The following is a 12,493-nucleotide window of genomic DNA, read 5'->3' as shown; positions in this document are numbered from 1 at the left end:
TCACCAATTTTAATGCCTTTATAGATTTTAAAGTTTTTTGCAAGAGCATCATCATTTTTGAATCAATCAAAAATTGGTGGTCCATGTTGGTCCCAATCCAATAGTTTAGGATAACTTGAGGGGATGTCATCATCGGTGTTGAATGGGCTTTGGTTGAAGGTATATATATGGATATCTAATTTAGTGGTATAATTGGGGTCATGCTTAGAAGCTGGAGGACTATTGGTTTTAGGTTGGATATCCTCATATGCCTTTTCATCACTCAAAACATCCATAGTCTTACACATGTGTACCATAGTACTAGGAGGACCTATTCGTAATGGTTTAAATCCAAGCCCCAAACTAGGAGTTCATCCTTTTGTAGTGATAGATTCAATTATTCCTTGTTTCTAACCTCCAAGACCACTATAGCCATCATAGCCTTGTTTCTGCATGATAGTAAACCCAAGTCCATACTTGGTAGGAGATATCAAAGTGGGTTTTTGTTCTACTTTTTCTTTCTCAATACATACAAATGTATTCTCATTGATAGAAGTGGCATTTTGTGTACTGATCTTAGAGTGTTGGTCTTGCAATAGTTGTGATCTACCATAAGATTTGGGAGAAAGTGATGACTCCCTAATGTAGGATACTTGAGACACAAAGTACTCTCCACACCTTTGTCTTCAATCTATAGCTTTTGCTTGGCCTTACTAAGAAGTATATCAGCATCCACATTCTTAGAGGAATCTATGGGTTGTGCTTCATTATTTGCTAGGACTTGGTATGTAGTAGCATCTCTCAGATTAGCATAGAACTAGAAAGGATTTTGATCACTAGGGATAGTAACTTCCACATTGTTGTAAGTGAACTTTAGACATTGATGATATGTAGATGGAACTATTTTCATAGCATGGATCCAAGGGCATCCTAATATCATGTTGCAATTAATTTCAATATCTAGGACCTAAAATTATTTATCTATAGTAGCTGGACCAACTCTAATTGGTAATATGATGATGCCCTTGGAGAAGCATTAGCCATCATCATAGGCCTTTATTGTGATTCTGTGAGAGGGATCCACATCATCCTCAGAATAACCCAAACCTTTGACAACTTTAAGGGTACAAATATTCACCCCTGCTCCTCCATCTATTAAGACACATCTGACCTTGGCATTATGGATAAAGACTTCCAGATGAAGAGGATCATTATGGTTGGGTCTATCTTTAGGAATATCTTGAGGGAAAAGGTGATATTTCATGATGCAGATAGGTTCCCAACCATGGCCTAGAAATGGGAGACATCAATGTTATCTAGGACCACTAACTCTTTAAGGGCTTGATCCAAGATCTTTTGATGTTGGGGAGATGTACACAGTAGGTCCAAGATGGATATTTGCATCGGGATTTTGTTGAGTTTTTCAATGACAATGTAGTCAAATGAAGTAGGAGTATTAGGTCTACTAGGGGGTGCAAGTCTAGTAGAGACAATGGTCTAGAAGGAGCTCTAGGTAGGATGATTTTGGTATGGAGTATAATGACAGCGCAACAAGGGTCTTCATCCTTTAAGGTGAATGTGGATATGTAGGAGTTAAACTCATTGAAACAGTTAACAGTGTAGTTATATCCCATGTGTGTGTAATTTACATTAGCTTGTGAGTTTGAGTTTGGACTAGAGGCCTTCTCATTGTTGTGATTACCCAAAGGATCTTTAAAAATAGTGTGATCAGAGTTGGATGCTAGTAGTGATGGATCGACTATGATCACAGCATCATCAATAAGGTCTTGTATTGCATGTTTTAGCTAGAAACATGATGAGGTCTTATGTCCTTTCATACGATGGTAATCACAAAATTTTTTGTTGTTCGACCAAGAGGCTTTGCTTAGTGGCTTGTCTTTGATTGGAGGTAACTACAAGAAGTTGTTATTGAGTAATTTTTGAAGTGTAGTTTCAAGAGGTATCCCCAAGGGTGTGAATTTTCTATCTTTTGATCTAGGATGTCTTCAAGGTGCATCCTATGTGGAAGTCTCAGTTTTCTATTGTGGAGGCGGTGTTTGATTGGGAGTTTGTGAATTCGTAGGGTTCACGCCTTTCAAAGTTAGTTGAGGTTGTGATGTGCTAATTTTTTGTGCATACACGATGCCATCATTAGTCACATCCTTGTTTTTGGAGAAAAATTTTGCCTTGTCATTAGATGGGTTGGTGTTTGTGTTTTCCTTATTCGTCTTGAGGATTCCTTTATGAAGAAGAGCATCTTCAATACTAGACCCTTTTTTCATTAGTTTGGAGATGTTGCTTGGACTTTTGATCTTAAGTTCATACATTAAGTTTGGGACTAGGTTTTCAATGTACAGGTTAACTTGTTGTTCTTTAGGAATGTCTAGTGAGCATTGACTGACTAAGCTTCTCCAGCATAGTAAGAATGTGATAAATGGTTATCCCATCTTTTGTTTAGTTGAGCACCAATCGGAGAGCATCAACTCATTTCTAATGTTAAAGGTAAAGTGGGAGATGAATTTGTCTACCAACTCTAACCAAGATTTGATAGTACTGAGAATTTTGGAATACAATTCAAGTGCGGGCCCACCTAGAGAATGGTGAAACAATCTCATGAGGTAGGTGGGCTCATCACTGAGTTCGATACAAGAGGCACATAATTCTCAAATGTGATCAATGGGGTTGCCTTTTCCTCAGTATTTTTCGAATCTTGGAGCCTTGAAGTGTTTTAGGAATGGAGGCATATACATACTTTTATCAAATGGATTAGCACATAAGTCTCATTCTGTATATAGAGCCTATTTCTTCTAGACTCCTAATGCCTCAACTTGTTTGGAAAGTTTTTTGAATTGTTGTAGTAATTCTTCATTAGGGTTTTGCATAATAGTTGTCTCTTCAAGTCTTTTGTATCTATGAGTAGATCATTTGTTATGGCGAGAACTATGTCTACTCAATTCTGACATTTCTATGTCTGAGGAGTCATATGATGTATCACTAGGTGGTGGATGTATGTTAGTACCTCAAAGACAAAAGGGTCTTTGTTGTGGTACATGTTGGGGTACTTGTTGTGGTATTTATTGTGGTACTTGTTGCGATATTGATTGTGATTGTTGTACCATGCATTGTTGTTGTGCCATTTGTTGTGGTTGTTGTTGATATACCTCTTTTGGTTACATGTGGGACCATGTATGTGATTTTTGTTGTAGAGGTATCTATTGAGGTTGTTGTGGCACATGCTTTTTTTGTAACAAATGTTATTTTTACATGATTTGTTGCTCGAGGTGTTTTTGGTATTCCAACTGTTGTTTTAGTTGCTCTTGTTGTTTAGAAAACATGGCTTGTTGTTTTTGGAATTTTTGTTGATACATCATGTGTAAGTCAAGTGGATTTACATTGGAGTGTGTGTTAGGGACATTGGATCCTTGCATGCTTTAGGTTTTTGTTGTGGTTGATTTTGTTGTTGATATGTCGAATGTGTGTTAAGTGGATTTAAACTTGGTTGTGGATTGAAGATGTTAAGTCCTTGTACCATTGTAGGTTGATGTTGTCATGGGAGTTGGCTATGTCCTTGAGAATTGAAGATCATGTTTAGGTTGTTGTTTTGGTACCTTTGCATGTTAGATGTTTCTCCTTGGGACATCATATTGATTTGACAATAAGACATGTTCCTTTTGGGAATGGGTGAAATGTCAATAAGACTTTTCCTTTGTATGTCCATAGGGATTGTTGCAATTGATGTTTCACATGTTGTATTCATGGGAGGTTCCATTATATTTGACGTCATAACATTTGGTAGAGTTAGGAGCAAAGGTGAACTTTGTTGATTTTCCTCCAAAGGAGGTATGTTTGGAATCCCTTGAGTATAAGTTCCTTTAGGCACATCTTGTTGTTGCATCATGTGATTGAGATCAAGCCTTAATGTCCTTTTTGGATATTTAGGAAGAATCTTGTTTCCCTATATTGGTTGTGGTTTGTCAAACAAGGGATTAATGTTGATGTGTTCAAATATACTTTGGAGGATTTTGATGGTTTATTCTTGATGGGACCTTATATGTGCCATTATTGTGTTTGAAAACTCTAAAGGTTTTTTTTCTCTATATAATTCCAAATTGATCATGGGTTTTATGTTTTTGAGTGTTGAATTGGTTTAATGTTTGGACTTAGGCCCCTCCAAGTTTGGGTTAAATCTAAAAATTTCTTGGGCTGCCAAAAGTTTAAAGTTCTTTTGGAAGGTTTTGTCTTGACATACCCTAGCCATTTCCTTCTCCATGATGCCATAATCAGTGTCAGAGTCATCACTTAAGTGTATAGTACCTTGTTGTGTGTTTCATATATTAGGGTTGAAGGTACTTATGTTGGATGTAATGCTAAATTTGAAGGAGTGTTTTTGTTCATCCTCAGGTGTGGTTGGTACACTTCCACTTTTGGGTGGTATTGGCATGAATATAGGTTCAAATTTAGGACTCTAGTGAACCATCCCATGTGTAGGGGAAGTGTTTGAAGGAAACCTCGTAGTAGGTGCATTGTTTAGGGTTTGTTGTGTCATCTCTTAATTATGGTAATCTTGCGGATTCATGTTTAAGGGGTCCACAAGTAACAATTGTGATGCCTTGATTTGGTCTTCATGAAATGTTTGTTGGGTTTTCTTGCTCTTCTTTGGTCTTGGATGAGGTTTTGGTTGCATTTGTGCTTTAGAGAACAAGGGTTGGTATAGTTCTTCGGGTCTTTGAGCTGACTGTGTCCTTGTAAGTGTTGGCGTGATACCTAATGATGAAGATGCAATAGAGGAAAACCTAAATGGACTCCCTGCCTCCCAAGTGCACACCTAAACTACCAACTATGCTTAGACAATACCAAGTGTGCCCTTGGTGCACTTGGGGCCTCGAAGGTAAGCAACTGGTAAGTAGAAGGTATGCAGTTGGTAAATAGAGGTATTAGGGTGACTAAAATGTAGAATGTGAATGATTTGAGTGATTTTGAGTGTTTTCCAAGGTTTAGGGATGTAATGCAAGCTATGGAGGTGCAAATTAGGGTCTTAGAACCTAGAATGAAATCTCTAATTACCAAGTTCAGTCTAAAACTACCATCTAAGCATTGAAAATACTACCTATTCACCTAAAGTGTGTAGTTGATAAAATAGGTCAAAATTTGATAATTAGGATGTGGGTATGCAAGATATCAGTATTTTTTTGGATTTTTAGGTGTTTAGGGATATTATAAAACCTAAGGAGCTGCCAAATGAACTAGGGTTTTGAAATGAAAAGTGCAAATATCCTAGGGAAACTATGCAAATGCAAATGTAAGGTGACATTTTGGAATTTGACTAAAGGAGATGAAAATGACTCTATGGTATGAAAGATGACGATAAGGGTTAGACCTTAGACTTGATAATGATGGTAGAGGTTGATACATACAAGGTAGACTATGCAAGGGATGGTGTGCTAAGGTTGATAATGACGTTTGGACTATGCAAAATGAGGATAAGTGATCAAGAAGACAAGTTGGTTGATAGAAAAGTTGATAGGGTTTGATAGTGGAAATGATGCTAGGGTTTTGAACAATGCAAGATGAGGGGGATATACCACTAGGGTAAGTCAAAATGATGTTTAGGGAAACTAGGAATATGACAATGCTAATGACAATGGTGTATGCAAGGTTTTGAATTTAAGTGAAATCTTTGGAAGGTATTAACCCAAGAGTTTGACATTATGACAATAGACTTTGAATCTTGACCATAAAGAGGCAAAAATGAAAAGATCAAAATGACAAAGTCAAATCCATATTGACATAGATAGAGTTTGACCAAAGAAAATGATAAAAGAAAATGACAAAATGACCGTACTCAAGATCCATTATCCATTGACACAATGAAATACTCTAGGGTACATACTTTTGTTTAGATTTTTGACTAAATTCAAAGGTTTTGGGTTCAAAATTGTAAGAATTTTCCTTAGGGAAAAATTCACCCAAGAACTAAGAACTTAAAAAAAAGCACAACTATAGACCAGACAGAGTATGATCAAAATATCGATGTATTTGATTCAATATGCATTAAAGTACACTAGGAGTGCCTGTATATAAAGGCCTCTCAGATGCATCTAGAATGCCTAAGAATCAATGTCATGATAAGTCATACAACCAGGCACATGTCCACCAGATATGGGTTATCCTCCATTAAGCAAGGAAGTAAGTGCGATGATGAGAGGATAAGCCTACAAGGGTGTAACACACAAATTAGTGTTGTAGACAACATGTGCTAAAAAGAGAGTGTGAATAACTATGTTGTCTACATGACAACTTAGTGAATGATGCAAACTCTAGTGTTGTACACACCATGTGCTGAATTAGAGTTGCATACTTCTGTGTTGTCAACATGACAACTTAAAAAGGTGCACAAAATTCTAAGTGTCTCACAAAATAAATAATAAAATAGTGAATTAACCTAAGTAAACTTAAGCAAATCGTAAATAGTAAATAAGTATTTACACCAACACCCCCCCTTAAGTGCAACTTAGGGGTATGCCCTTAAGCTTACAAAAACTAGGATGAAATGCATGATGGGTCCTAACTACTAGGCCATGTTAGTTACCCATGTACATAATGAAAATGCAATCTCTCATAAAGTGGAAAAAGAGGGAAAACCTCATGGGAAAAACCCTCCCCCAAAAAGAGAGATGAAAAAACAAGATGCATGGATGGATGCAGTAATCAAGACCCCCATTATGACATACATGCAGTATATACAATAGTGAAAAATGAGAAGAACAAGACCTCATAAGAGGAAAAAAGTCCCCCCCATAAAAAAGAAGAGGAAGAGAGACAAGGTAGTCCCTCCCCCCCAAATGAAGAATGTTGACCAGTGATTGTTGCTCCAAGGAAGAAGCTGGTCCAAGAGTGTAGAATGATGTTCCCTTTGGAAGAAACAAAGGAAAAGGTACAATCCCGAAGATGTATGGTGGCCCTAATACTTGCTCAAGTATCCTTGTGTTGATGCTAGTGGTTGCCCCTTCCAATTGTGCTGAAAAGAATGAATTCAGATATGGCAAGGATGTCTATTGAACTTGTCCCAATGAGGCATCTATCTCCTCAACTGATAAAGAGACCTCCAACAACTATTATTCACAAGGATCTACAATCACACTAACCTGTAAAGATTGATCATGTAGAGAATGGACATGAGGGTCAGAATGAGCCCTCACAATGACTATAGAAGGATAATCTTCATGAAAGAGAAGATGTAAATCAAGGTTGTCTCCCAAGTCTGCTATGTGTGACTCCACAAACAAATTTGCAACATCTCCCATGTAGTCATCTTCTGTTGTTGGAGCTAGAAGATGATGTGTACCTTGTTGTGTTGGACCTATCACTGTGGCAATGTATGCATGTGGATTGTACTAATGTCATGACTTCTCGCTACAATTATCAATAGAACCCCATGTATCTAAATATGTTGAAGCACTATCACTAGTGTCACTATCAGTTTCCATAGTGTATGAAGTGTGAAGAGGAGTAGAGGATAAGTTGGGTGAACTTTTCTCAAATTTTACATTCTTCTCCACAAAAATCTCATGAGTCTCTGGATCCATAAGTCTATAAGCCTTCACATTGTCTTCATAATCGATGAAAGTACAAGGCCTGGGTGTTGGTGCCTTGTATCCCCTGGAAGATTTGTTTGCCCATGCAAGACAACCAAAGACTCTAAAGTGACTCACAACTAGTTTTTTGTCACACCGTGCCTCAAAAGGAGTCTTCCCATCTAGGGCATTATAAGGAGACCTATTAAGTATGTGAGTGGTACTGCTAATGGCTTCAACTTCAAGTGTGGGATCAAGAGACTTGGCTTCAATCATGCAACTTGCCATAGTCTTAAGAGTTCCAATCCTCATAGATGCAACATATGTCTTATGCAAATTGAATGCTAGTGGATTCTGAAGATCAATCCCCTCAAATTTGCAAAAATCTTTAAGTCTTCTGTCCAAATATCTACTTTCGTTGTCTATCTATAGAACCTTGATGGCTTTCCTTGATTTCTGTTCAACATGAATCTTAAAGGCTTGAAGCTTATCAACCACTTCATTCTTGTGATGAAGGAAGTAGACCCATGTCAATCATGAAAAGTCATCAACAAAAGTAAGGATGTAGTGGCCCTGGCTAACTGAAATCACTGCAAAAGGACCTACTAAAACCATGTGAACCAATCAAAGAACAACTAGTGCTCTAGAAGACTTCCCTTTATCATACTTCTCTTCAAGATTCATATCCACTAAACATGATGAACACTCACCCTTAGAAAAGTTGATGTTAGGTAGACCTTTGACCATGTGTTTTGAGCAAAGTTGCTGAAGATAGCAGAAGGCAAGATGACCAAACTACTCATGCCATAGTTTGATTTGTGAAATAGAGTGAGTCAACAAGGCTTGAGAAGGAGACTTAGGCACAAAGTGGGAGAAGGAATAAAGCCTCTTGTCATGATTGACTTTCCCCACTACAACCAATGAATCATCTCTAAGATTGTGCACCATCACTAAATCTAGAAGGAACTGAACTTTGTTGCCATATCCAAGGTGAGTGATTTGGTAAACTGAGAGGAGATTAGAGCTAAGGTTTGGAATGTAGAGAACATCTTTAAATTCCCCATTTTCCATTTCCACGTATCCTTTTCCTTCAACTTCCATTTTAGTATCATCTCCTACAAAGATGTGTGGTACCTATGATTGCTTCAATGAAGAAAAGTCTTCCTTTGAAGAACCCATATGATAGGAGGCACCTGAGTCAAGTATCTATTCCAAAGAAGAACTTGTATTTACTATAAGTGCTTGCCCTTTTCCCTTTGAAGAGGTTGGAGTCGAATCCTTAGAAGTACTTGACACTTGAATTTTGTTCTTCTTGAGTAAGTTTTCCAACTCATCGATTCTTTTAGTCTTGTAATGATGCTCATCATGATTTGGATTTCTACAATATGCACAAAAAAATTTGTCCTTCTTTTCATTACTTCCCTTCTTGTTGGAAGAATAATTGCCTTGCTGTGAGGAGGATTATTGTGTCTCAGACTGTGATTTTTGCTTCCACTATTTCTTCTTCTTATTGCTAGAACTTTTCCCTCCTTGACTTGATTATCACTAGCCACCAATGCTTTGGTCTTTGATATCGTGAGAAGTCCCAAACCTATCAAGTGAGATTGTCCAACAATCAACATATCTAAAAATGCATCAAAAGTGCTTCTAGTAAGCACTTCCTATGGTCAACCTATGAGTATTATAACTTGAAACAAAGGAAACATACTCTAAAGGTAGCCTCTTTAGGATGTGATGAATCAACTTATCATCCTTCATGGGTTTTCCACAATCTTTAAGTAGTGCCCTATACTCATTGGCTTTGTTGATGTAATCTTGAATCGTGCCAAAGTTGTTTGGATCTAAGAGAAGTAGATTGTCCTCGATCTAAAAACCCTTTTTCTCATCCACCCTACCATACAATGCTGCAAGTGTGTCCCAAGTTGGTTTGGATTCCTTACAACTGGCAATGTGAAAGAAGAGATCTCTATGTACACAACTCCTTATAATTCCTAAAGCCTGTTGGTCTTGTTTTTTCCAATCAATGAGTTCTTTAGCATCAGTAGTTTTGGCAATTATACCATCAACATAAAGAATGTAACATTTTTCCATTAATCTACTCAACGCAATATCTTTCCATGTAGAATAATTGCGTGAAGTTAGAAGTGGACATTTAGGTGAACCCATTATATAGAAAATGAAAAGAGCACTTAAGAGAGACACAAAAAACATAGTACACCCCCCCCCCCCAATCAAAAGATCCCCCAAAAAAGATGCTTTTGGCACTTTATATGTAGTGTGTGTACAATAGGCCATTTGTCAAAATGACAAAGTGGAATTTTGATTTTTCTTTTTACAATTGCATTTTGAGGCCCAAATCTATCAGTAAGCATTGTACCTCAAATGTACAACAATTCTAAAAAGTAATAAAAGCATTACAGTGCATAAAAAGCCTGAATTTTGAAAGTGACAGTTTTGTCCACACAACCCTAGAATCTGACTATAGATCTAGAAAGTAGATAAAAAATAATGCACTTTCAAAAAAATGAAACATGAAAAAGTGACCAGAGGAGCCTGTACAAAGCGTTTGAAGTTGAAAAATGCAGGATTGAGTAGGTATAGTTGCCAAAAAATGCAATTTCTGAAAAATTCTTGCACCAAAACTAGAAAAGAGCTACACCACTAAAAAGTTCAGAAAATTCTACCCAAAATAAAAAAAAATTGCACCTAAATTGGAGTTTGGATGTATGAGCTATGGCCTCTCAAAGTCAGGTTACCAAATCAAAAATGCATCTGAAGAGGGGTCTGGGAGGTAAACTATGTGCTTAAATTTGATGGTCAAATGACTGTTGTAGTAGTTATAAAATGCCTAGTTTTGACGGTTAGATGACTATCAAATTTAACCTCGTAAAATGATGACATCAGCAAAAAAGTTGGGCCCCTTGTTGACGTGGCACTATGGGTTAATAACATCACTATTGTACAGACGTATGAAAATGTTGAGTCAGCTACTGGTATGGCATATGTTCTACTATCTTGGAAACTAATGTGGCATCTAGGTGTCAGATGTTGACTAGGATAGTTGTTGCTGTCAACTGCAGATTGGTCCACATGCTTGACTGTAAACTTTGTGCAGATGTCGTGTGTCACTCTACACTTGACCAGATCTATGTGCATGAATGTTGGGGTGATGCATGTCGTGGGCAAGAAGTTTTCACATGGTGTCAGAAGTGAAAATATTGTTGGAGATAGAAGGATGGCGGTGACAGAAATTGACGCAAAGTTGCCAATAAGAACAGTGGCTGGGTTTTGCCTTTCATGTCGAAAGGAACTTGTTGACGACACTGGAGGAGAAAAGCATTGATGGAGATTTTAAAAAATAATAGAGGCTTCGAGCATTTTAGTCCCACATCATTGGGAGCTCAGCACTCAATGTTGCATAAAGGCTTCCAGCTGTGGAAGGAAAATAAAAATAGTCGATGGTGTGATCTGGTGCTTGGCTAGTTCTGGGAAAGCTTGGTCCACCAAAGTATGTGCAGGCCGGTTGTCAATGGCTAGACTTTGTTGTAGTTGGACTGTGTATAGTGTAAGCTAGAAAATGCAGAGGTGTTGTCACTGGGCCAAAAAATTGGAATATTCTCTACTTAGGGTCGGGGTGTCACTGCTTGGTACTTGTGCAAAAAAAATTTCTCTGCTGCCCAATGGGTAAAAAAAATTTCCAAAAATTTGCAATAAAATTGTTGAAAATATAGAAAAATTAAAATCAGATTTGAAAAATTAAATTGTAGATCTAAAAATGACCATACTCGAATTTGCAAATTGGGGCATCCGGGTGCCGATTTGCAAAAAAAATTGCCTCGCAGTTGACTTTGGCCTAGGGTAGCCAAATTTATAGCCTATTTGCATTGAATCGATGTTCTAGATGTAATGGCAAGGTTTGTTCTGGCTCAAGACAATCCCAATTTTTGTGGTTCTCTAGATTTAGGCTGAGGTGCTAAAGCAACAATAGTCTCAAATGACTATGTGAAGAGAAATTCTCCAAGCTCTAATACCATGTAAGAATTTGCCTTAGGGAAAAATTCACCCAAGAACTAAGAACTCAAACAAAAGAACAATTGTAGACTAGAGAGAGTATGATTAGAATATCAATGTATTCAATTCAATATGCATGAAAGTAGAGATGCATCTAGAATGCCTAAGAATTAGCATCATGATAAGTCATACAACTAGGCACATGTCCACCAGATATGGGTTATCCTCCATTAAGCATGGAAGTAAGTACAATGATGAGAGGATAAGCCTACAAGGGTGTAACATGAAAATCAGTGTTGTAGACAACATGTGCTAAAAAGGGAGTGTGAATAACTATGTTGTCTACATGACAACTTAGTGAATGATGCAAACTCTAGTGTTGTAGATACCATGTGCTGAATTAGAGTTGCATACTTCTGTGTTGTCAACATGACAACTCAAAAAGGTGTGCAAACTCCTAAGTGTCTCACAAAATAAATAATAAAATAATGCATTAACCTAAGTAAACTTAAGTAAAGTGTAAATAGTAAAAATGTATTTACACCAACAAAAAATAACATTTAGGGGGCTCAAAATGATGTTTAGGAGGCTCAAAATGATGGTTATGCTAATTGGGTATGCAATATGCAAAGGTCCTAAGATGCGAAATGATGTTTGGGGTGAAGGATGAAGTTTTGGGTTCTGTTTAGAATGAGGACCTACAGAGGCTCCTAGATGTAGTTTTAGGGTCCCAGAATGTAGTTTGAAGGCCCAAAATGGTCTTGCTAGTCACCAAGTGCACCCTAATAGCACCAATTGTGCCTATGGCACCCTTGGGGCCAGTTTGAACATAGTTAGTAGTTTCATGGTGTAGTTGGGAGATTGGGTTGGATGTTTGCTGAATTTGAGCTAGGTGATGGGTATGCCAAAGAGCTAGGATGTTGGGATTG

Source organism: Cupressus sempervirens, chromosome 2, assembly GCF_028749045.1.
Source record: "Cupressus sempervirens isolate cs-2001-9-10 chromosome 2, ASM2874904v1, whole genome shotgun sequence".
Lineage (NCBI taxonomy): Eukaryota > Viridiplantae > Streptophyta > Pinopsida > Cupressales > Cupressaceae > Cupressus > Cupressus sempervirens.
The sequence above is the reverse complement of the archived record's forward strand: the minus strand, read 5'-3'. Positions refer to the sequence as shown.